Raw genomic sequence first — 27,114 nt, forward strand, 5'->3', positions numbered from 1 at the left:
GTTCCCCAATCTCTTGTGGAAGATTCTTGTGGTACCTGCTCCTGTCTCCTGGCTGCAGTCCCAGGTCTCCCGGGTTACCCAACACCAGAATTGCCAATCCATGAAATTTTTTTATTTTTTTTTTAACTGACAATCTGCCTGATTTTTACTAATGTAGTTTTTTTTTCTACAGACACATGTAGACTTAAACTGTCAATTCACCTTCTTATGCCTTGAAGCATATTCCCTGACTCCAAAGAAGCACAGTTCATAGAGCCTGAAGCCACAGCACTGCTGAAGTCAGGTTCCGTCACTCATGACCAGAACTGTCCCTAGAGCAGGGCGGATTAGAGCAACTCTCCTGTGGCCCCACACTTTGTGGGTGCACAATACTTTGATGTTCTTTATTGCAATCTTCTATGGGTAAGAAGAGAGCAATGCTTGTGTACCTGCATCTGCCTCCTCTGTTGACAGCTTCAGTCTGAAGTCTGTAGATTCATGAAACCCATCAGCATCACACAGTCGGATTTCTCATTTAATCTGGAAGAGAAGGTTGCAGAAACATAAGTACTGCTAGTCTGCCGCTGAAGCTGCTCTCAGCTGTTTTGTTTTGTTTTTTATTACCCGGACAAAGGCAAAAGACTGCTAAACAAGAGGGAAAGGACTTTCCTTGGAGAGGTCAACAAAACAGAAGCAGCTCACTTAGATGAGCAGGGGTGGGGTAGAAGAGGGAAAGGAAAAGAAAAGCTCACAGTCTATGCCTGGTAAAAAAAAACTATTCCTCCAGAAGATCCCTGGCTGCCAGGCTATGTGTTATGGGGAAGGGTATCCAGACATTATCACCGTAGTATCTACTCAACCAAGGGAAGGTGTCAAAGACTGTCACCTTGGGAGAAGCTCAACCAAGACGGAGTCAACGACTATCACCGCAGAAGCAGCTCAGCGGGGGGAGGGAGTCGAAAGACTTGTCCCAGGAGCAGACCAATCCACTCCTTCACCTGACCTAAAACCAGGACTCGGTCATAGCACAGGATGCTTGCCTACCATCTACTGGAGACAATGAATAATGGCAGACTGAGTGCAGCACAGGGATCCTATAAGGGGTGATGTCAGTGAACCTGTTCTCCTCATCTGGTGGCTGGGAAGTATAATCTATGTAGCTGGACTGACCTAGCTAGATGTGGAAGGTATTTTTAAACAATGTCTATACATTATGTCAACTCTTAACTTTTGCAATTGCACCTTTAAGTTTTTTCCTATCTTCTTTGTATCAGTCTCCCTTTTGAAAGTTAAATGCTAGAGCAGTTATTAAGTCAAACTTGAACGCATTATTATCACTATTGCCAAGTGACCTCATTACGCTTACAACCACTTGCACAAAATCCTGTGCTCCAGTAAGGATGAGATCTTGGTTCCTGGACCAGCTGCTCCACGAAGCAGACATTTATTTTTTCTAGAAACTTTACCTTGCTAGCATGTCCTAATATGACATTTACCCTCACAGTACTGGGCCAACTGAAATCTCCCATTATTATTGTGTTTCCAAAAGTGTTGGCCTCCCTAATTTCTGTTAGCATTTCATCGGCTCTTTGTTCATTCTGGCCAAGTGGATAGTAAATACCCCCACTGCTATACTCTTCCTCCTCATGCATAGAATTTCTATCTATAAAGGTTTCACAGTGCATTTGGTCTCATGCAGGATGTTTATCCTGCTTGACTCTGTGCCATCCTTAACATATAGCGTTCCCACCCCATCAATTTGTTCCTTGCAAATACAATATAGTTTGTACCCTGATGTCTCACTGTCCCTTAGGTTATCTCCTACCAAGTCTCTAAGATACCAGTTACAGCTACCTAATTCAGTGCTATACATTCTAACTCTCCCATCTTATTTGTTTAGTTTTCTTGCTTTTGCATGCAGACATTTCCAGGTATGTTTTTTGTTTGCATTTACAAACTTCTTAGCAATTGAAGGGAATAATTTGGAATCTTTTAACTCAGCTCTTTAGTTAAAGGCACCTGGTCTACTTTTATCTTTACTGGAAACTGGGTGGGGATGCTCTAATTTCCTTGTTTTGATAGTATCCTTTGAAGATACCTCCCTCTGAACTATGCACTGCTGAGCAACTGTCAGCTTTCCCCAATATTCTAAAATTGCTCTCTCTCCTTTTTAAATATTAGTGCCAGCAGCCTAGATAAGGTAAAACCCCCTCTTCCCCAAAATGTTGCCCAGTTCATAACAAATCTAAAGTCCTCTTCCCTGCAGCATTGCTTATCCATGCATTGAGATTCCAGAGCTCTGCCTGCTCCTAGGTTCTGCACATAGAATAGACAGCATTTCCAGGAATGCTAGCCTGGATGTTCTGGATTTCAACTTTCTACCTAAAGGCCTAATTTTGGCTTCCAGAACCTCTCTCCCACACTTTCTTATGTCATTGGTACCCACATGTACCATGACAGCCTGCTCATAAGAACACAAGACTTGTTCTTCCCTGGCACTGTCTAAAATCTAGGTTACATGTGAAATCGACAACCTTTGCAACAGGCAGGCACATTACCAAATGATCATCACATCCACCAGCCTGTGAAGGAGTGGCCCTAAAATCCCTCCTTAGTCTGGTCCACCTTAAATCCTACAGGGAAAGAGAGCTCTGTGGGCAGGACCCTTCTGGGAGGGGGCTAAGAGTAAGCCCAGCTGGGATCAGAAGGCCCGCTTGAGTCTCCAGGAGAAGGCAGCCCCTGTCCTAAGAGAAGGTTGTAAGTGAACTGCTAGAGGTAAGCAGTCTACCCAATTGTATATTAATTGATGTCAATACATTAAAGTTTGTTAAGAAGGCTGGAGTCAGTGTGACACGTCTCCAGCTTAAGAAAGTTACTCAGCTATCCCACGTATGGCGTGTGATGGAGTGACCCTATTTTTCCCTCTAACTTGTGCAGTACCAGGCTAAACGCCTGGTCCACCTTAAATCCTACAGAGAGAGCTCTCTGAGCGGGACCCTGCTTGGAGGGGAATAAGATTGTGAGTCCAGATGGGATGAGGAGGCCTCACATCTCCAGGAGTAGGAGCTCCTGACCCTCTCTGGGAAGTTTGAGTTGTAAGATTACTGCAGAGGTAGGCAGTTATTTTGATATTATTTGCTGTTTGTGTTAATAAAAGTTGAATTACATGAGAAGAGGTTGGAGTCAGTGTGGTTCCTGCACCAGCCCACAAGATTTTGCTCAGTCACCCTCATATATGGGTGTTAGGTCAGAGATTTTCACTACGCAAGGCACAGAGAAAAAGCAAGTCTCCAGGGAAGACTGGAAAAGAAAGTTTTTCCCACAGATAAGCAGGCTGAATTAGCCATGCTGTCTGGGGATGTCTTCTGGGATGGACGAGGCGGAGCTTCCCTTAGCTGACAGAGCTTTGCTCTATGTGAGGCTGCGCATACTTTCCCGCATTGCGCCATCTTCCTCTCAGTCTTGTTTCTTCCACACACAAGTCGCAAGCGGAGCTCCTCGACTCCTCTCGGATGGTCGTTCTCTTGAACATCTTCAGTGATTTCTTCGCCCAGTATGCCTCCCATACCACCGGGATTCAAGTTCTGCAAATGCAGCAAGATCAGGTCCACGACGGACAGGCACAATTATTGTTACTTGTGCCTGGGCCCAGAGCATGACATGACCAACTGCAGGGACTGCGGTCGCATGTCCCCCCGGAGCCAGAGGCAGTGCGCCGCCAAGATAGTGCGCCTTAAGAAGGACAACTCCATGTCTTATGCCCCAGCATCAGAGCACCTGTCAGCCCACTCCTCCCCAGGGCCAAGATGGAAGCGGGCCTCCTCTGTGGGACCCATGGCACTGCCTTGCAGACAGTAAGAGGCCCGACCCTCCGTGCCCTCCAAAGATGCACAAAGTGTTGGGAGATGCATCAGTGTGCCGGACACCGACCAACGCAGGACCATCGACACACTCGGCTGAGGCGTCATGCTGGAGAGATGTGTCGCACGAACATTGATGTCAGCGACACTCCATGCCTGCGTCTGAATTGAAGCATGGGAAGCACTTGACACACAACGCACTCGAGCACTGAGGCAAAAGCCAAAGCATAGCAATGCCTCAACGAAACAAACTGCACCAGTTGGCCCATCGACACAAGGGTGGCACAGCTTGACGCAGGACCCTCCATCCCGCCATACGGAAGGCTCCTCTAAGTTGCTGACCCCAACACCAGAGTCTGTTGCATCCGTCGGTCTCAGACGGCTTCGACCTCTGTGCCTCACCTTTCTTCCTTCTCTCTTCTCAAGCCTTGGGAAGATGGCTGCTGCCGCGTCTTCATGCTGCTCTCTCCGACATCCCCGGAACAGCAACGGCGACGGTGTTCGCCATGTTTCTCCTGAGGGCCTTCTAGGGTGCGCGCACACACGCCACCCATGTCTTTATCCACGTCATGGCGGGAACCTCGGGGCATCCCCTCCGAGTGACGTCATGCTATCCAGGTATTTAGCCTGCCCTTCGTTTGCTAACAAACTGAGTTAGCAAGGATAGTGAATGGATTGGAACGCCTCCGGTCTAAGCTGCTCTGCTGCTTCCTTGCTGCCGCTGGAAGCTCTCTCTGCCCTTCGGGGTATTTCATCTCTAACCTGGGTACCCGCTCCTCAGGGCTCTTATCCTTTTTTCAGGTGCCTATCTGGGATACCAGGTACTCGCTCCTCGAGGGCCTGCTCTCCCTGCCTTGGTGCCTGTAATTCAACTACTTCTGCCTGCCAGGATCTCCATCAATGCAGCTATCTACTTCAGTGAGTAATCTAACCTTGTCAGTCTGTCTCACCTACAGCTCAGCGCTGGGAGTCTGCATCCGGGACTTCCTCTACTACCTCGTGCTGCCTACCATCTATTCAAGTGTGGGACTGGTCTCCTCTGCTGAGGACCCCTGGACTGCTTCTACTGGATTACCTCACTACTGCCACCCCTGACCAGTATCTCAAAGCTGTATAATAAATACAAAACCTCTGTGTCTGTGTGTAGAGTCTAGCCTAGTACTGCGGTTCCTCACTATTCTCCGTACCTAGAGCTTCACCACCACAAGGTAACCCTGTGGACCCACCCTTCCTTTCTACCAAAAGTAGTGTCGGCCTTCCACATCAACCAGTCACTCTGCCGACCTGCTGTCTGAAGCCTCACAAGAATGAGGGGAAAAGGCGGTTGCATACGCTGGACTGCAAGAGAGTCTTAACGTACTACAAGAAGAGAACGTAGTTCCTCGCAGTTGTTCGTTTCTTTCAACCCAAATTCCCCGGGTCAGCCTGTTACTAAAGGAACCCTTTCCACTTGGATTTCACAATGCATACAGTTCTGTTATGCTAAGTGGTCAGAGACTCTTGCCGGATCACAGAAAGCGCAGCAAGTTCGGGCGATGGCAGCCTCAGCATACAAGACAAAAAATAAAACTGCCTTTAAAACAGAAAGTGGTCCTGTGGGGCCTAGAAGAAAGACAGGTTTAGGTTGTCAGCAGAAAAAGCAGGCAAGCTCTGTCTAGAGTTAGAGCTCATTCACAGTGAAGTTAGCACTGGAAATGCAGGAAGTTTTTTTTCATTTACCTTTTATAAAGAAGAAAAAAAAAAAAGAGAAATAGTGGTATAAAGAAGCTGGGCAGAAATAGGATATGGTCCCTACAGAGGCTGCAGCTACCAGAGTGTAGCACAGGTTATGGCCTCTTATCAGCAAGCTTTGGCTCTGCACTAAGCACTAGAATTCAGGCCAGAAAAAGTATCACGAGTAGGTATGTGATTCAGAGCCTCCTAGAAGGACAGAAACAGCTACAGGAAACTGACCTGAAATCCCAGACTCTTTGGACAAACATCTGGGAAAAACATGAAGGAGACGGCATGTATAGCTGCTAGTTTTGACTAAAAGAAAACCAGGACTGGACTTAGTACAGCTGGAAGCAGAGAGAGCACCACAGCTAACTAAGTCAACTGTCTGCTCTGCCCTGAAAGTGACACTGCTTCGGAGGAGACTGCAAGCAACAAGACAGCTGACATCAGACCAAATCTTGCCTGGCAAGACCCCAAAGAGAAGCATGCAAGGAGACATGAGAGTGCCATGAGGAACCCAAAGGTCTGGAAACACACTGGGCACAAGTAATTGTCTATCTGGCAGAGATAAAGATGGATACATAGGCTATACAGCAGCTAAGACACATGACTGCAGCTCTAATCTTCTGAGGGTCTCAACGCCAGAGAGAGCTGAAAGCATCAATGGGGCTGAGGCCAAAACAGATTCTGAGTAGCAAGATCCCACAGAGATTACAACTGAGCAGGAAGAGTGCCAGATCCATCAGTAATTGAGCTAGCAATACCAAAAAGCCCATGGTGGAGCTTCATAGCCTGGCTGGGTAGAGGCAACACAGACTGCCCAGAAGGGGAGAGTACCGAACGGCCTGCTGGATGCTGCACTGATTGTCCTATGGAAGGCAATGTAAAACGGCCTGAGAAGACCCGCTGTTGTGAAGCCAATGGAGTGTACCATGCAGACGGGGCAAAAGAGCAACCTGTTTCTCGAAAAGAGAATGAGAGTCAGCAGAATGTGACTGAGATTCAAGAGAGCTCTTGGAGGTACTTTAAAGAGCGGCCCGAGGAAAACAGCACAGACTGGCCAGAGGAAGGCAGCATGGAGAAGCTTGAGAGAGGTGCTGCTGAGATACCAGATGGAAGTGACGCAGAAAAGCCAGAGGGAGATGCTGCCATGGAGAGCCCAAAGAGAGATGCCATGGAGACCTCAGTGAGAGGGGCTGCAAAGGAGCCAATGTGTGGCACTACAGCGGAGCAAGAGACTGGTGCTATTGAGAGCACAGTAGCAGTCTCTGCAGAGTGGCCATAGAGAGATGCTGCAGATTGGCCAAAGACAGGCAATACCAGAAGCCCAGAGAGGGTCGCTGCAGAGGAAATGGACTCAGCATGTGCCACTGTGGCAGCACACTAACTAAAGAAATCTGAGGTCACCATCACTGGCCTGAAGGCACAGTTGGCAGATGTAAACAGGAAGCAGGACAAAAGCCAGAGGCAAAAAGGAGCAGCTGTTACAGAGTATAGACCACTTGCAAGCAACCTGCATCCCACCAGGGCTGCAAGAAAAGGAAACTGCTGCCATAACATACAGTTGCAGAAGCAGCTGGCGGAATTCATTCGGAGCCTTGGATAGGAACAAGCCAAAGCATGGGAACTGGAAGTCGCCAATGCTGAGCTTCAAGCCCATGCACAGGAGGTAGCCCTCAGGGAGAACAGTGCCCAAGAGAGAGAGAGAAGAGACAATCAGATTGTGCACAGCTGACTGAAGCACATTTGATGCTTGCACAACAGCTAGCAGACTTGCAGCTGTTGTTATTATGTGTGTGTGGATCCTTGGGTGCTGTGGAGGTGACCACGCCCACAGGGAGGAGCCCCATGAGGAGCCACAGCACTGGGCTAGACTAGTACTACACAAACACAAGAGTTCTTTTATTTAAGAGCTTGAAGAGAGCCACCAGAGGAGGCAGTAGTGAGGCAGTCTGTAGTTGAAGTCTCAGGGACAAGTCTGTTAGCAACTGGGATAGGCTGACAACCTTCTGATTTTTTTTTTTAACTCTCCACTTCAAATTAATTGGAATACTTTTAAGATGTGTAACAGCATCCCTGCTGTTACCTCCTAAATTTGTGTAGAGCTATTTGTGTCCCAGTGAGTTCATTCATTCACCTTGCCTTTGTTAATTGTGCCTCAACTTCTAACCAAGACAATGTGATAGGATGAAATATTCACAAATACAGCCAGAGGCAAATCCTTTGGGCCATTGTCTAGGACAACCACACCTCTTGCCCTCGCGCAGTAGGTCACTCTGTATCCTGTAGGACATTGAGCTGTGCTATTATAGAGAGATCTGAAAGCTCTGAGATACCTATGCTTTGCTAATTACCCATCAACTCGTGCACTGTAAAACGTTTGGTGTATGTTCCTTCTGCAAATTTGTGGTGTGCTATCCTTACTGCTGAGTTAGCACTTGAACTGCAAGAACTACAGTTCTACCATAGTGGTATTATACTGCAAGGCACTTTGTGCACATACGGGTAGATTTTCAAACCCTGGCATGCTTAAATCCCGGGATTTACTTGCGCCAGGCCAATTTTCAAATGGGCCCGGCCTCACGTGTAAGTCCTGGGGCTTTAAAAAGGGGCGGTCTGGGGGTGGGGTGGGTCTAGAGGCACCCGGTACAGCGGCCATTTGCTGCTGTGCCAGGGGGATCACGCGCCGGCAGGAGCAAAAGGTGAAATAGAAAAATTAGGGGGAGTTAAGATAGGGGGAGGGCGGGGAAGGGAGGTTAGGCTAGGAGGGTTGGAGCGGACTGGGAGGGAACTGGGGAAGGCCCCGATGTGTCGCCGTGCGTATTTGCAAAACTATACCCCCCCCCTTGCGTGCGCCGACCCAAAGTTTATAACATGCACGTGCATGTTATAAAATCATGTGTCCATGTGTGCGTAAGTTTTGGAAATCTACCCCATAATGTAAGGTTACACCTATGATTGCAGTGTCCCAGAAACAACCAGAAAACCAGCAGTACCACAGGGAGTTGGGCTTCCACTTCCCCGCAATAAATAAGCACTCTCAGCCATTGCTCTCTCTCAGCTGTGGGTACAGCACAGTAGACATAACACCAACATCAGATATCTCAGCTTTTAACTCTTTTCATCCCACAGAAAATACAGAATGGCTCAATATTACTTACCACCTTCTGGCAGCCCCCACCTGATAAACAGACACAGCTTCTACTTACATCTTCTGTTCCTTCACCAAGGAGAGGGGCAGGGAGGGAGAAAGAGTGAGCATAACTGCAGCCTTTATTTTTTTTTAATCACAAGGGCTATCAGGTTCCAGAGTATCCGGGAACCACTTTCCAGAGGCTGTACAGATCCCCTAAGGAACCCGGGATTACTTTCCAGTAACTCAACCAGGGCAGATCTGGGAAGAGACTCCTGTTGGAAAATTAAACCCATAATGGTGTTAGACCCAGGAATACCCCAGCCTCCCCATCTTTAAGAGGAGGCTGAAGGGCTACGACCTGCTTGCTTCATAGCCAGAGCATTATTATTCATGAGGAGCATGCAGGACTGAACTTCTTTGCTCCACAGAGAGAGCATTGTTATTCAAGAGGGGCATACAGAATTAAATCCTGCTTGCTACATAGACAAAGTATTCAAGAGGCGCATATAGGACTAACCTGCTTGCTCTATAGCCAGAACATTACCAATAATGAGTATGGAGGACTGAACTTGCTTGCTCCATGAGCGTTACTCCTTAAGGGGAGCCTGTGGGGTTGTAATCTGTATGCTTCCCAAACCTTTTAAGAGGAGCCTACAGCCCTCATATTTTCTCTGGCTCCACTACTAGAGCCTTACCTTTATTACAGACCGATACAGTAAAGCGCGGCCGCGGTTACCCTGCTTCTAACCCGCTTTGTACCCACAATTTGGCCGTGTAAGTCCAACCCGCGATTCACTATCCCTTTTAACCCATCCTTACCGCTTCTTGAAATCAACAGGTAACTCTTTCCGCCCGCGGCATGTATATGAGATGTAAACGATCGGATTAGCTATTCCCTCCCATACAGTAACGTGTGCCCCGATTATCGCCTTTTTAACCTGCAGTTTTGCCGCGTGTTTAACCTGCTAATTTACCGCCTACCCTTACCCCTGCGTTAGTGTGGAGCGTCAGGCAAGCCCCAGCAGAGAGAGACGAAATTTCACGGGCACACTTTCCTGTGAGGCTTCAGCAGCCTGGGGCGGACCGGGCGCTCCCCATGCGAGGCGGCTTCCAGCAGCCCCCGCCAGCGAAGGTGCATGAGCGCACGCCGTGAGCTGAGCACCCGGTTGGACGTCCGAGGTCACTGCATGCACTCATGCACCTTCGCCGGCGAGGGCTGCTGGAAGCCGCCTCGCATGGGGAGCGCCCGATCCGCCCCGGGCTGCTGAAGCCGCTCTCGCCGCCGGCTGCCCCCGGGAGGAGGGAAGAGAGGACTGGGGCTGCTCCGGAGCTGTCAGCGCGCCCGCATGGGAGACCAGCACCCATGGACGCGACCAGGGCAGGTGAGCGGGGGCTGGGGGAAAGTTTGCCCGATCCTGGCTCCTCTAAAAGTCTTTTCCCGGGGGGTGAGGGGGTCAGGCAGTGAAGCAATCATTTGCACAGGACAACAAAACAAACTGTACCAGCCCTTGTCCTGTATCCACTTCCTGGTACCTGTCATTTCAAATGTCATTTGAAATGACAGATACCAGCGCACCCAGGATACTGTATAGGCACTGTATAGCGCTCTTTACAGTAAAATGGATTGCGCTTCATGGACGTGCTTTGGACGCAGCTTGCATTTGCATGCCATTTAAATACTGTATCGAGCGGTATGTGATCCGGACTGTGCGTGCGGCAAACGAGGGTGTGCCCGGCACTACCGCACTCTTTCTTCCACATCCTTACTGTATCGGCCTGATAGTAGGCAAGAGTTTTCACTGAACCAGCCTCAGCCAGTATTAGTATAGGGTGTGGTCAAGCAGGAGTACTCCTCTGCAGCTAGAGATAATTAGTTAAAGACTGCTCGCTTTATAGCTCAGGTAAGTTCTGAACATCTTTTAAAGATGTTATAGATTTCCCCCAAAACCTTTGCCCATTAAGCTACATTTTTGTTGAAGGGCATTGCACCTGCGCAACCTTGAGCTACACTGCAACATGTTATACCTTAAGCAGGGCTACTGCAATTAAAGGACTTACCCGCTGTAAGACAGCCGAGCCTGTTATCCTGGCTTACTCTCAGGCCGATGCAATATCGGCGCACGAAAAACGGGTGCTCATGACTGAGGGCCTGATTTCCTAACATGCACCCATCCACCTGTCCCAGGCGCATGCTGCAGTAGGCAAAAGAGCCGCTGCATTAAAAAGGAGGTGCTAGGGGAAATTGTGCATCCCTAGCCCCTCCTTGGCATCTGGCCCCCAGATGTGTCTGTGCGTGGGTTAGGGAAACAGACACTCAATTTTACAAGCATCCGTTTTCCTAACCTGTACCCAGCCACGAGTTAGGAAAATGGATGTTCTTTAATTGAGCATCCGTTTCCCTAACCTGACTGCCAGCAAGACTTTTTTTTTTTTTTACCTTCTCCCTTTTTCTGTTCCTCTGACTTAATATCGCTATGATATTAAGTCAGCGGAACTACAGAAAAGCAGTTTTTTCTGCTTTTCTGTTAACTTTAGGGATTCCTCCAGAGCAGGTGTTAATTTTTGAGATTAAAAATGTGTGCATCAGGTGCACATTAATTTTTTTATATAAGTGGGTAATAGCTACTATCGTCATCAACATGAATTTACATGTGATGAGCGCTATTAGCTATGCGCTGGTTTAGACGTGCGTTTTGGATGTGCTAATCCCCTTATTGCATAAGGGGTTATGGATATGCGTCCAAAATGCGCATCCGTGGGTTAACCAGTGCATCAGCCTATCTGTTAGGTACTAATTAACCTATGCAGACTGTCACACTCCTGCTGCGTAATGTTTAGCCTTGCAGTAGTCTTGCAGGCCTTACCCAGCCTGTTTGGAAAACTCATAGGCATATCACAAATGTAGCACTTAATACTATAAAAAAGAGCAGGACAATAGTTTAAGAGCAAGGAATTACCCATTCCTCTGCGGTTTTATATGCTCAGCTGCAGCCCTCTCTCCAGCATATGTATATCCACAAAGAAACCGGTTCAGCCGCTGCTTACTTGTTGGTAGGTGACCTGACTTCTACTTACTTCTGCAGCTCCTTCACCTGTGAGAGAGCAAGGCAGGGGTGGAGACAGCGAGAGTGCCTTACAAGCCTCCTGAGAATCCAGGAACCACTTTCTGCAGCTAAGTAATCACTGATGTACTGGGCCAGGCACTGTTTGCTGGAGGTTTTGCAGGCAAGGAGAGACCTCCAGGAACTCAACCAGGACAGGGCTTGGGAAATGTTATCACTAGGATGACTCAGGAGCTCAACCAAGGCAGAGCCTGGGAGAAGTAATGCTTAGGGGTAGTTGTCCCAGGAGCAACAGGACTCAACCATGCCAAGGAACACTCCGACTCTATATCTACATCCTCTTCATGTGTCTGCCATGGCTGGAGACAGAGAACTACTGGTTTTGGCCAAGGCCATGCCTCCTTTATCGTCTTAAAATAAGGTCATGTAAAAGGTGTGTCTGCTGTCTCTGTCAAGCTGAGGAGGGAAGTCCCTATTGTAATGACTGGTCTAGCAATATGATAAGGCATTATTTGATTTATATTCTACCTATCAGGACTTCAAAGCAGATTACATTCACATACCGTAGGTATTTCCCTATCCCCAGAGGGCTTACAATCTAATTTTGTACCTGAGGCAATGGAGAGTGAAGTAACTTACCCCAGGTCACAAGGAGTACCATACTCAAATACACACCCACTCTACACTCGCTCTCAGTCACACACACACGCTGACATCTCTCTCAGACTCACACATTCTGACAGACACAATCTCTCTCTGACTCACAAATACTCTGACAGGCATACAATATCTCTCTTATTTGTTTGATTTATATTCCTCCTTTCGGCAGGTACTGTAGGTATTTCCCTATCCCCAGAAGGCTTACAATCTAAGGGCGTTACTAAGCTGTGATAATGTATGTGAAACGGCATTTATCACATGATAAACCCTTTTACTTAACACTTTTTTTTTGTACTTTAATTTATAGCCCACCGATGCCAAAGCCCTAGGTGGCTTACAATAAAACATACACAGCATAATCAAAACAAAATAAGTAAACATAAAGAAAAATCTGCTCCAAAGTACATTATCCCAGTTATAGGACATCACATCCATCCATGGGAATGTCTGTCTGAAAAAGAATGTTTTAAGCATGCTCTTGAATGTCCTTATACAATCCAGCATCCATAGGTCATAGACAGAGTTCCACAAAATGGGTGAGGTTACAGAAAATGCTTGCTCTCTGGTGTCTGTCAACCGAGCATGCCGAACTGAAGGGACACCCAATAGACCTCTTATTCCTGGGGTCTACTGGGACCCTCTCCCCCTTGCATCCAAAATAAACCCTGGTGGTCAAGGGGAGCCCCTGCCCCCCCCCCCCCCATGCCTTTTGAAGACTCATTGTTGGTGAAATGGTGGCCTGGAGCATCCTGTAGCTCTGGGCCACCACTTCACCACCACTGCACCTTAGGGGCAATGGCTAGTCGGCATCATTTTGGAAAATGGCATCGACCGGCTCAAAGCTAGGGGGTGCTCCAGATTGCCACTACATCAAGTCTTCAAAAGAAATGGGGGGTATCTGGGGAGAGGGTCCCTAGACCACCAGGGTTTATTTTGGATTTTACTAGTGGGGACCCACTAGACCCCAGGGATGATGATGTCTTTTGGGGAGAGGTATCAGGGAGTGTATCTGCTACTTGGGGGGTTGATAGGGAGGCTAGTTGGGTCTGAGGCTATTTTATACAAAAGGGAGGGGGTTTTGGAAGTGAGGTGAGGCATTGCTCTGCACCAGTGATTTATTTTTTTAAACTTTTTGGGTTCATACTGCTTGATAGGTGGTTGAGGGGAGGTGGGCAGGGGAGTATTTTGGGGCCTCAGAGCCCTTTAAACCAATAGTGGCCCTGTGGGAACTGGGTTTTTCGGACCTTTGATAATATTTTATCACAGAAAAAAAGCACAACTCTATACTGCCGAGATATATTCTCAACCAATAAGCCTTGATTCTGTGGTTACACTTCTAACATTGCTTTCTGCTTCAATGGCATGGCATAGCAGATATTACCATAAGCTTACCGGGCAGACGGGATGGACCATTTGGACCTTTTCTGCTGACATTCCTTTAGGGAAGATAAGGCCATTGCAGAAAGACTAAATGAATTCTTTGCCTCTGTGTTTACAAATGAGGATGTTGGGGAGATACCAGTTCCGGAGATGGTTTTCAGGGGTGATGAGTCAGACGAACTGAACGAAATCACTGTGAACCTGGAAGATGTAGTTTGCCAGATTGACAAACTAAAGAGTAGCAAATCACCTGGACCGGATGGTATGCATCCTAGGGTCCTGAAGGAACTCAAAAATGAAATTTCTGATCTATTAGTTAAAATTTGTAACCTATCATTACAATCATCCATTGTACCTGAAGACTGGAGGGTGGCCAATGTAACCCCAATATTTAAAAAAGGCTCCAGGGGTGATCCAGGTAACTATAGACCAGTGAGCCTGACTTCAGTGCAGGGAAAAATAGTGGAAACTATTCTCAAGAACAAAATTGTAAAGCATATAGAAAGACATGATTTAATGGAACATAGTCAACATGGATTTACCCAAGGGAAGTCTTGCCTAACAAATCTGCTTCATTTTTTTGAAGGGGTTAATAAACATGTGGATAAAGGTGAACCGGTAGATGTAGTGTATTTGGATTTTCAGAAGGCGTTTGACAAAGTCCCTCATGAGAGGCTTCTACGAAAACTAAAAAGTCATGGGATAGGAGGCGATGTCCTTTCGTGGATTACAAGCTGGGTAAAAGACAGGAAATAGAGAGTAGGATTAAATGGTCAATTTTCTCAGTGGAAAAGGGTAATCAGTGGAGTGCCTCAGGGATCTGTACTTGGACCGGTGCTTTTCAATATATATATAAATGATCTGGAAAGGAATACGACGAGTGAGGATATCAAATTTGCAGATGATACAAAATTATTCAAAGTAGTTAAATCACAAGCAGACTGTGATACATTGCAGGAGGACCTTGCAAGACTTGAAGATTGGGCATCCAAATGGCAGATGAAATTTGGTGTGGACAAGTGCAAGGTGTTGCATATAGGGAAAAATAACCGTTGCTGTAGTTACACGATGTTAGGTTCCATATTAGGAGCTACCACCCAGGAAAAAGATCTAGGCATCATAGTGGATAATACTTTAAAATCGTCAGCTCAGTGTGCTGCAGCAGTCAAAAAAGCAAATAGAATGTTAGAAATTATTAGGAAGGGAATGGTTAATAGAACGGAAAATGTCATGATGCCTCTATATCACTCCATGGTGAGACCACACCTTGAATACTGTGTACAATTCTGGTCGCCGCATCTCAAGAAAGATATAGTTGCAATGGAGAAGGTACAGAGAAGGGCAACCAAAATGATAAAGAGTATGGAACAGCTTCCCTATGAGGAAAGGCTGAAGAGATTAGGGCTGTTCAGCTTGGAGAAGAGACGGCTGAGGGAGGATATGATAGAGGTCTTTAAGATCATGAGAGGTCTTGAACGAGTAGATGTGACTCGGTTATTTTCACTTTTGAATAATAGAAGGACTAGGGGGCATTCCATGAAGTTAGCAAGTAGCACATTTAAGACTAATTGAGAAAATTCTTTTTCACTCAACGCACAATAAAGCTCTGGAATTTGTTGCCAGAGGATGTGGTTAGTGCAGTTAGTGTAGCTGGGTTCAAAAAAGGTTTGGATAAGTTCTTGGAGGAGAAGTCCATTAATGCCTATTAATCAATTTTACTTAGGGAATAGCCACTGCTATTAATTGCATCAGTAGCATGGGATCTTCTTAGTGTTTGGGTAATTGCCAGGTTCTTGTGGCCTGGTTTTGGCCTCTGTTGGAAACAGGATGCTGGGCTTGATGGACCCTTGGTCTGACCCAGCATGGCAATTTCTTATGTTCTTATATGGAAATACCCCCCACCCGGTGATATTTTGCCTCCTGTGATAAAATATTGCAGCTTAATAAATTACCCCCTAAATTTGCAATACACCAAGAAGTGATTTGCCCAAGGTCAAAAGGAGCATCACACACACAGTCTCTCTCTAACACTCACATACACACAATCTCTCTCACACAAAAGAACAAAGCTCTCTGACAGACACATTCTCTCTCTCTCAGACGGACACATATTTTGACACACGCAATTTCACTCACACTCATTAGGTTTGCTGCTGAACACCTTATGTTCTTCTCGCTCAATGAGTTCACTATCTTCCTAGAATCAAGTAAAACTCTTGCGCTTGCTATCAACCCTTCCCCAGGCTCCAGCAATCCCTCACCCTATGCTTACCCCTCCCCAGTCATTAGCTTTACTACCTCTATCCACAGGAGCCTGCTGACGCTATCCGAGTTCAGCCTATGAGGGCTCACTGGACGTTTCAGGTACCTCTCCCATTGCTCGCTCCCTCCCTTCCTTCCCGTGATTGGAACCAGCCTCCAGTTTCCCCGCCCCAGGCGTGTCTTCATTGGCTATGTCCCACAGTCTCCACGACCTTCTTACATATGATTGGTTAATGGAGATAGATACTCAGCAGGAACTTAAAAGGAGGGGCGGGACAGATCGCTGTTAAACAAACAGTTTCTGCTTTTAGTCGGTTGTACTCAGTCAGCAGGAACCAGATGGAAATTTAAAAATGGGTATAAGAACAGTCAGAGTCGTCGCTAATTAAATAAAACGGCTAAATTAAACTCCCAAGTGTGTTCACGTTTCTAAAGTCTCCATCGGGATGAAAAGGTCACTAAATAGCAATAAAATCGCTAACAACCCTCATTCCCCCCCCCCCCCCCACTCATTTTTATGTGCGGGAGCACGGTTCAGCGTCCCCTCTTGATGACGCAGCTTTCAGGTCGATACTGTGCGACTGGCTGCTGGTAAGGCGATTGTTGTTCCCCCTCCCCCATCCCTGTGTGTTCGCCCCAGCTGTTTGCTCTTTGTGCGTCGGAGTGGAGTGCGCTGGTGGGGTCCGAGCTCAGCGGCGAATTCGTGGTGAGTAGGCGGGTGGGCTTGTGTGGCAATTCCTGTTTCAGCCTGAGGACGCAAGCAGGGGGTAGGGGTGCATGCAGCATGGTGCGTGGACAGTCTTGGAGCCCCGCACGGAGGAGTGGGAGTACAGATTTGGACTCTGTGAGGAAGAGGAGGCCCCGCTGCACTGACTGCGCGCACACGGTGAGGGATAGATGGGGGTTGGGATCTTTTCCCAGAGTGGGGGCTGGAAACTGCTTTGCTTTCTTGGTGAAACGCTGAACGGAACCTTAAGAATCTGCTGTTTTTACCTATAATAACTACTTTTTCATTGGGCCGGGGTTGTAGAAGAGAGATGGATCAGCGACTGTGGAGTATACTGGGTGGGGGAAGGACCAGGACTGTGGATTGAACTTGGGAGAGGGGGCAGGGCAGGGCAGATGGCCTGTCTTATAATATCCAATATGTTTGTGGGAGCACAAAGGTTTGCTCACCTCTAGGCTAGGCTGATCCTTAGGCATCATACTGAGACCTAAAAAGTTTAATTATATAGTAACATACTGAATGGCTGTAGATAAAGACCAAAATGGTTCATCTAGTCTGCCCAGCAAGTTTTTTTTTTTGGTTTTTTTTTAAGGGTAGTAGCAACTGCCTCTCTGTGCAGGCCACCCTCATGAGCTACTAACTCTAGGAAGTTTTTGGGCTTTTTGTTTGTTTTTTAAAGTAGGTACTTGGCTGTAATTTTCACATCTCTTATTTTGAAAATACTTAATATTTGAAAAAATATATAGATTTAAAGGAAGTAAAGAAACCAAAGGCATAAATGTGAGAGAAGACATAGTTAAAGTATATAGGCAAGTTGATGTTTTGAAGTTGTGTATTAAGTAATTGTAGAAACCAACAGTACTTAAGAACATAAGTGCCATTCTGGGTCAGACCAAGGTACGTGAAACCCAGCATCCTGTCTCTGCCAGTGACCAGTCCAGGTCACAAGTATCCCGCAGATCCCCAATAGTTGATCTGTTTCTTGTATCTTGCTCCCAGGAATAAGTGCTGGGTTTCCCAAGTCAACCTGGTTAATTGTTTATGGACTTGTCCAAGCGTCTTCAGAACCTCATTATCGGGCCAATACAGTACAATGCGCTCCGACGGAGTGCACTGTTAACCCGCCATTGGACGCGCGTTTTTGACGCGCTAGCGTTACCCCTTATTCAGTAAGGGGCTGAAAACGCGCGTCCAACCCCCCGAACCTAATAGCGCCCGCGACATGCAAATGTATAATAATGGCCCTATTAGATATTCCCGCGCGATTCAGAAAACAAAATGTGCAGTTAAGCCGCACATTTTGCTTTCAGAAATTAGTGCCTACCCAAAGGTAGGCGCTAATTTCTTCGGGTGCCGGGAAAGTGCACAGAAAAGCAGTAAAAACTGCTTTTCTGTGCACCCTCCGACTTAATATCATGGCGATATTAAGTCGGAGGTCCCGAAAGTTTCCAAAAGTAAAAAAAAAATAAAAAAAATTTGAAGTCGGCCTGCAACTGTCTGGTCGAAAACCAGGCGCTCAATTTTGCTGGTGTCCAGTTTCCAAGCCCGTGGCTGTCAGCGGGCTCAAGAACCGACACCGGCAAAATTGAGCGTTGGCTGTCAAACCCTCTGACAGCCGCTGCTCCGGTCCAAAAGGAGGCGCTAGGGACGCGCTAGTGTCCCTAGCGCCTCCTTTTGCCTGTTTTTACTGCCGGGCCTCATTTGAATAGAGAAACACGCGCACAAGAGAGTGGCCTGTGCGCGTGCCGGGAGAGCGAGCGTTCGCTCTCCCGCGGACTTTACTGTATTGGCCCGTATGATAGTTGCCTCAGGCAACAGATTCCATACCTTGATTGTATGAGTGAAAAAATACTTCCTCCTATTTGATTTAAATCTGCCAATTGCTAGTTTCATGGAGTTAACCCTAGTGCTATTTGAAAGAGTAACCATCCTTATTTACCCATTCCACCCTACTTATGATTTTATAAAACTCAATCATATTCCCTCTTATTCATCTCTTTTCCAAGCTAAAGAGCCCTAATCTGTTTACCCTTTCTACGTAAGGGAACTTTTTCATCCTCTTTATTGCTTTGTCCCCCTTATCTGTAACTTTCCAAAGTTCGCTATGTCTTTTTTGAGATGGGGCAACAGAACTGCACACGTGCATCTCTACAAAGGCATTATGATGATCTCAGTTATGTTCTCTATTCCTTTCCAAATAATTATTAACATATTTGTGTGTTTGACTACTTCTGCATACTAAGCCGAAGATTTAAGACATTGTCCACAAGGACTTTGAGGTCCTTTTTCTTGGGTGGTGATTCCTAACATGTAACCCAGCATCATGAATCTGTAGCTGGATTATTTTTTTCCTTCATGCATGCACATGTCCATATTAAATTGCCTCTGTCATTTAGAAGCCCCATTTCCTTGTCTCACAAGATCTTTCTGCAGTTCTTTGCAGTTCACTGTTGTTTTAAAACATAAGAATTTACCATACAGGATCAGACCGAAGGTCCATCAAGCCCAGTATCCTGTTTCCAACAGTGAACAATCTAGGTCACAAGTTACTGGCAAGATCCTAAACAGCAAATAGATCCCATGCTGCTATCACACAGTGCTAAGTACTGGTTGTTTCTTAAGTCTTCTTGGTTCATAACAGTCTACGGACTTCTCCAGGAACTTGTCCAAACATTTTTTAAACCCAGCTACACTAACGACCTTTACCACATCCTCTGTTAATGAATTCCAGAGCAAAGTTGTACATTGAGTGAAAAATAATTTTCTCTGATTTTGTTTTGATTGTGCTATTTATTAACTTCATGGCATGCTCCCTAATCTTTGTATTACCTGAAAGAGCAAATAACCGATTTACATTTACCCATTCTATTTCACACATTTTATAGATCTCTATCATATCCCCCTCTCATCTGTCTCTTCTCCAAGCTGAACAGTCCTAACCTCTTTCGCCTTTCCTCATAGGTGAGGTATTCCATCCCCTTTATCATCTTGCTTGCCCTCCTCTGTACCTTTTCAAATGCAACTAATCTTTTTGTGAGATGTGGCCACCAGAATGGCAGAGAGTACTCTAGGTGTGGCATCACCATGAAGCGATATGGAGGCATTATGATATTCTCCAGTTTATTCTCCTTTCCTATTAATTCCTAACATTGTTTACTTTTTTGACCACTAGCATTCACTGAACAGAGGATTTCAATGTATTGTCCACTATAACACTTAAGTCCTTTTCCTTGGTGGTAATTCCTAATGTGTAACTTAACATGTAACTGCAGTGTGGATTACTTTTTTCCTAAATATTTTTTATGCATTTTCCAAATACAAACAACAAATTAGTTTGAATACAGATATCATATTTTTACAGGAAATACAATTTCAAAGGAAATTTCTCTATCTGATTATACATAGGTAATAGTAGGAGAGTAGGTGTATTAAGCGGTTGGCAGAGGAAAAATAAGGGATACAAGATCCCTCATATTAAACAATTGAAATAGGAGGAGTGACATCTAGTATACATTCAAACTACCTCCGGTCCCACAGCTGTAACATCTTGGGTATGTGAATCTAAGAATGATTGGAGCTGTGATGTTTCAAAGAAAAGATATTTTTGATCCAAATAGTTAACCTCACATTTACATGGGAATTTAAGAGTCATTTTAACACCCCCCCCCCCCCCCCCCCCCCCCATGGCTTCCACCTCAGATCTCAGTCCAAAACTTTCTTCTCTTTTCCTGAGTTGTTCTAGATAGGTCTGGATATATCCATACCTTCTCTCCATGGAAATTTGCAGTACGATGATGCATAAAAAGTCGAAGAACTGCATCACGTTCAGACGCGAAGGAGAATGAGACCTGCAGTGTTGATCTGTTGGTTCTAATAATTTCAGGTGTAGATTCAATTATATCCATCAAGTTCAAAGAATCCTCTATAGGCTTAGTTCCAGTAATTGCATTTACTTTTGAAGAAGTATAATACATTTTTGATACCACTGGAATTGCTTGTTGAGGCATTTTCAAAATATATATGAGATATTCTTTAAACATATCATACGGTGATATTATATCCAATTTTGGAAAATGAAGAATTCTAAGATTCAAATATTTTAAAGAATTCTCAATCACCTCAAAGTTTTTCTCATTGAGGATGTCTGCCTGGGCAAATCTTTGTTGCCAGGATTCTATATTTCCCATCCGTTTTTCCATTTGCTCCAACCTAGTGTTATTTGTTGAAATAGAAGGCTCAATATTAGCAAAACGTTGGCTAGAGTCAATTGTTGATCTAGTCAGGTTAGTTATTGCCATCTCCAAGGATTGATGGCAGTCCAAAGAGATTCTAACGACATCTCTGCAAGCTTCTCAATTATAGTTACTGTTCCTTGCAGACTCAGATATCACCTCACCCGCTACAGCCTGGAATCCTCCTCTCCTCCTTTCCACCGGCAGTCCCAAGTCAGCAGAGTCCCAAGATGTTACTAGACAAGAGGGCCTCACCTGGTTTACTCCCGAGGGAACTTCAGGTGGTTCGGCTGTTCCTTCCTCTTCTCTGCCACTGACGAAATTTTCAGTTCAATAGGTAATCAGATGGTGGGGTGGGGGAGGAGTACACGGAGCGCCGGGACTCAACGATATCTCAGCCAGTAGCGCCGACACACGCTCCGTGTCACAGCCTACAGTGGCCTCTACTGGCGTGGTTCTAGATGTCGGCGTGAAGAAGGTGGATATCCACGATTGTGAAGTCTCCAGCAAGGGAGATGATGTCTATCTCCCTTACCTTTGCCTTCCACTTGGTGTGCGGCATGTTGTAGCCACAATTGAAGTGGAAATATAAAAAAAAGGTATTACCGCGGAGAGCACTTCTTTCATGTCTGCCTCCTGTGGATTACTTTTCCACATGTGCATCACTTTGCACCTATGCATATTAAATTTAATCTGCCATTTGAATGGCCAGCCTTCCAATCTTGCAAGGTTCTCCTGCAATTTTTCACAATCCATTTGTGATTTGACAATTCAGAATAATTTTGTTTGCAAATTTAATCAATTCATTTGTTCCCAGTTCATTTTTATAAATGTATTAAAAAGCACTGGTCTTAGTACAGATCCCCGAGGAACTCCAATGTTTACCCTTCTCCACTGATAAAACTAACCATTTAGTCCTACTCTGTTTCCTATCATTTAACCAGTTTGCAATCCACAATAGGACATTGCTTCCAATCCCGTGACTTTTTAAAATTTTCTCAGGAGTCTCTCATGGAGATCATTGTCAAACACCTGAAAATGCACATACACTACAGCCACTGGCTCACCATTATCCACGTTTGTTGTGGGGTGGGTTTTTTTTTGTTTTAACCCCTTCAAAAAAAATGTAGCAGACAGAAGGGAAGATATTTTCCTTGTAGAAACCCATACTGGTTGTGTCCCGTTAAATCATGTCTGTCTATATATGTTCTGTGATTTTTGTTCTTTAGAATAGTTTCCATGATTTTTCCTGGCACTGAAGTCAGACTTGCTGATCTATAGTTTCTCGGATCACCCCTCAAGCCCTTTTTAAAAATCAGGGTTACATTGACCACCCTCCAATCCTCTGGCACGAAGGACAATTCCCAACAATAATGTGCATCTATACCATCTGGTCTAGGTAATTTGTGACTCTTTAATTTGTCATTTTGCCTTATTACATCTTCCAGCTTCACAGTGATTTGTATGTATTCTTCTGAATCTTCATCATTGAATACGGTTTCCAGCACTGGTAGTTCTCCATCCTATTCAGTATACACTGAAGGAAATAATTATTTTTATTAGTTTTTGCCTGTATGGCCAGCTTCTTCTCAAATTCTCTTTTAGCCTGCCTTATCAGTGTTGTGCATCTAACTTGCCAGGGCTTCTGCTTTTTATTATTTTCCTCAGATGGATCCTTTTTTCCAATTTTTGAAAGAAGTTCTTTTGGTTAAAATATTCTTTCACCTCGCCTTTTAACCATGCTGGCAGTCATTTGACCTTCCTTCCACTTTTTTTTTTTTAAATAAATGGAGTACCTCTGGACTGGGCTTCTAAAATGGTATTTTTAGAAGTCCAGTTGGACCACGCCTGATGTAAACTTTCAACTATTGTAGCTGCACCTTTCCAAATGTTTTACAACTATTTTCCTCATTTTATCAAAGTCTCCCTTTTGAAAGTTTAATGCTAGAGCTGTAGACTTACTTAATGTCCTCCCAGTCATTAAGTCATATTTAATTACACTATGATCACTGTTGTTGAGCGGCCCTACCGCTATTACCTCTTGTACTAAATCTTGTGTTCTACTAAGAATTAGGTCTAAAATGGCTCTGGCTATCCCTCTCAGTTTCCCAGACCAACTGCTCCATATAACAATTATTTATTTAATCTAGAAACTTTACCTCCCTAACATGTCCTGATGTCACAGTTATCCAGTTAATATTTGGGTAATTGAAATCTCCCATTATGTGCTGCCAAATGTATTAACTTCTCTAATCTCTGTTAGCATTTCATCATCTGTCTGTTCATTTTGGCCAAGTGGATGGTAGTATACCCCCACTGCTACACTTTTTCTCCTCACACGTGGAATTTCCACTCATAAAGATTCTACTGTGCATTTAATCTCCTGCTGGATCTTTATCCTGTTGTATCCTGTGGCATCCTTAACATAAAGGATCTTTATCCTGTGGCATCCTTAACATAAAGCCCCCACCCCCAAGTTAATCCATACTATCATTGAAATATAATTTGTACCCTGGTATAGCAGTGACCCATTGGTTATTCTTCTTCTAAAGTGTTCAGCTGTTGCTGTCCATCCAGACAGATGAACAAAACACAGGCTATCTGTGCCCACTCCAGAGAGCTTATGCCTTGATTTTACTTGCCATTCCTTGCCAAAATGGCCTTAAGTGCAAGAATTTGCTCTCTGTTGTGGGCACTTACAGCTAGCTGAACAAAGTGTTAGCTCCCTGGGATGGGCGTCTACAGTTAAATAGTATGACAAAGTTGGACTCCACAGTGCTGGTGTACTGTTCAGCTGTAGGTGCCTGCCTCAAGAGCTTACACTGGAAATTTAAACTCCTGAGACAGAGGTGGAGTAAACTTACGTTTTTGGTGGCCAAAGTTTTTCTATGGCTTTGTTCAGTCTGATAGAAGCAGCTAGACACTACCACACTGGGCAAAGCAAAGGTATAACATGACCGCCAGAAATGTGAGTTAAATTTTACTCCAGCTCTGACCCATGCACTGTCTCCGTTTGTATGCAAATTTATCTCATTTATTTGTTTATTTGGTTTTCTATACCGAGGTTCAACCAGACATATCACACCAGTTTACAGAGTAACAGCGGTTCTATAAGAAATATAGCTTCTTATTTTACATTGACAACTTTGTAACATATGTAACAATATAACTTGTGGGGTAATAGTTATTTCCCTAGCTCTCTGGAAATCCTATTTACATTGAAACTTTATAATGCGTATTCATTGTGGATATCCCGCAAATCCAGCCTGTCTGTGGCTATTGAGAACCAGAGTTGGCCACCTCTCCTCTATATTGTGCCACTTCTTTGGGTTTTCCAACAACTTCTCTTTCCAGTCTTTCCTGTATGGTTCAGCAGAAGGCGACAGCCTTAGGCTGCAACGTGTCTCCTTGAGTTCTGGCAGCGTGGTTGGTTGCTGTGGCTCTCCCCGGCCTCATCTGATAACCACTGTGACTCTGCCTAGACCATGCTGGCAGCTGGTGCTGCCATGGGTTCTTTTTGAGTTCTGCCTGTGGCAAAGGTTGCTACCACCACCGCATCTCTTTCCAGCTCCAGATGCTGAATCCTAGACACCTTGGTGACCAGTTGTTGCAGGTTCACTCTGTGGCTTTGGTAAGACACACGTTCACTGCCTTGAAACAAACAAGGCTGGTGTCCGGGGCCCCTCTCAGCAGGATTCGCTGCCCTAAAATACAAACTAAGCCATTATTCTGCAAGCTACCTTCCTAACAAGATCTGCTACTCGGAGCACTTCTCGCCACACTCACATACCCACTCCCTAAGTCCTCACAACTACAGATTCCAGGTTAAACAATGTTTTATTACTAATGCTGGATTATGCCCCAGAAAGCACCACAGCAAAGGTAATATATGATATAGCAAAGAGAATTGTTGCAATAATGTAGTACAAATACAATTAGGAGGACTGCTGAAGGTTCAGGATTCTCTGTCTGTCGCTCTTTCTTCCGTGCCTCTGTTAATTATACCCTTTTTATGTGCACATCTGAAAAAATCTTTTGAGAGACTGCATGCAGTTTCCCAAAACATGGTCCAGGGAGAGAAAACTGTCTTTCTCTTGTGACTCTAACTTCCTCACCACAGAGTCTGTGCATCTGTTGTTTTACTTCTTCCTTTCCCACATTTGTTATACAGTCATGTGATGCAGGGGTCTGTGGTGAGAACGTCTAGTCCAATGAAGCCTACCTTCTTAAGACATCCTAAGCCAAGCTTGTCAGACTTAGGTCAAGCAATTCCATTATACCGGTCATCTAGATTTTTCCGTCAGCATGCAGGATGAAGCATCCATGATGTGGATGAGATTGAGTCGTCTCTCCTGGCTAATAGAGCTTTAAGCTCTACTGAACATACGTGGGAATTTCCTGTGCGGGTGTTACCTCGTGAGCCTCCTCAGTTATTTTTTGTCCAAGCACAGCATGGATGCATACTCAGTTTCACCATTTTTTTTTTTTTTTTATAAATTCTCTAAAAGTTGTTCTTCTCTTTTAGTTGTCTTTCTGTCCCTGCAGCACCCACAACAGAACTTTCAGTGTTACAAAACATTTTTTTTCTTAAACTTGCCTTCTTAAGATGTCTGGCAAGAAGAAACCAATAGTGAACAGTTTTAAGAACCGCAACTGTGGTAAGGTGATGGTCCTCATAGATGGACATGACTTAGGGAATTGTTGTCTCAGTCCACACCCTGACTAGGCAAATTGTTATGCCTGCAGACAAATGTCCCCATGTACTCAATGTTCCTTAATGTATAAAAAGAATTACGTAAGTTGCTCAGAAGCTGCAGTTGGTTCTCCTCCTGCAGTAAAGCATTGTTTGCGTCTCCAGGAAAAGAGTTGAGGAGGAGCTCTTCAAAAACTCACTCATCTGTGCAGCAAGCTGAGGCCTCTGGTTCAAGTAATGCTGACCGCCCTTCATCAAGGAAGAAGCAGCATTACTCTGTGGGGATGTGGAGCAACTGGTGCTGAAGAAGCATAAATCCAAATGCGGTACAGCAGCCCCCTTGATGCATTGACACCATCACCTCTTGACATATCAGCTCTGCAATGACAGAGTGTAGCATTGCTATCGATGCATAGCATACAGACATGGCGCTGGTATCCTGTACAGGGCTCTCACTGGCGCACTGCGCAGCTTCTCCAACCTTGATGAGAGGAAGGAACAGTGTCTTCATACCATTCCCCTGCTGTGCAGCGCGCCAGTGAGAGCCCTGTACAGGATCAATGGGACCTTGTAGCAGCACAGGAAGCTGAAAAGGAGACTCGGATCAGCTGGCGGTCCCGATCCCACGGCAATCGTAGGGCTATATTGAAGGAGAGCATTGCATGAGAGGGCCGTGATCGGCCCTGGCTGAGGAGAGCTGCATGGTGCATTACCAGACCCGATGCAGGGATCCTCAAGTAAGTAATGATAGGGGTGTTAACTAAGGCAGCATAAATTACTGAGCTACAGAACAGGAACAATAGGAACTCAGAGTATCTTTTACCCAGCGATATTGAACTTGTAGCTGGTCAAAGGGACAGAGTATTAAGGGCAGCATGGCAGAAAGTGGGCAGGTGCACAGTCTTTGATCCGGGGTTACATACTGGTCTGCTCCAAGGAACCAGCAGGGAATGACCACAAAGGGGGGTGGAGTACATGAGGGTGAGGACACCAGATGCAGTAACTTCTCACTTTAAGCACACAGGACACTACCGAATTGACACAAGTAGTCAACCAAGGTGGCTGAATTCAGCATGAAAATCAAGTCAAAATGGCCCAGATTCCACCGCAGAAGTCCAGGCAGCGACACAGCCAAGGCATTCCAGTGCAGGGCCTGCAGCAGGACCCTCCTCGGGGAGCCTGGGCACTTCTTACGCACTACCAGGGCCCTCCCAGGGTTGCACAGCCACACAGTTTCGTACTGTCAGCAAATTATCCACGGCCAAATGAGATCTTCGCAGATGGGCAGCTGCTTCCACAAGCAATGGCCAGATTGCAGTAGTCACAAAAGCCAGGAATAGCACATGGACAGGCCAAGTGCTCCCATGTGGTCTGGTCTGTGGGTGGGTCCACATGTGGGCCCATCCT

General features: G+C 45.5%; 1 protein-coding gene across 3 annotated transcripts in view; it reads left to right on the forward strand.

Annotated features, from left to right (window-relative positions):
• Nucleotides 1-16,549: 16,549 nt before the first annotated feature.
• The window catches only part of LOC115077758 (mothers against decapentaplegic homolog 4-like), a 150,274-nt gene continuing 139,709 nt past the window's right edge, over nucleotides 16,550-27,114 (forward strand). The window contains exon 1 of one of the 3 annotated variants that reach the window (XM_029580051.1): nucleotides 16,550-16,646. The gene's annotated coding sequence lies outside the window, so the exon portion shown is untranslated. Of the gene's footprint in view, nucleotides 16,762-16,809; nucleotides 16,942-27,114 lie in introns of those variants that run through there. The other 2 variants (XM_029580045.1, XM_029580058.1) reach the window with 2 other exon arrangements.

Source organism: Rhinatrema bivittatum, chromosome 1 (genome assembly GCF_901001135.1).
Source record: "Rhinatrema bivittatum chromosome 1, aRhiBiv1.1, whole genome shotgun sequence".
NCBI classification, from domain to species: Eukaryota; Metazoa; Chordata; class Amphibia; order Gymnophiona; family Rhinatrematidae; genus Rhinatrema; species Rhinatrema bivittatum.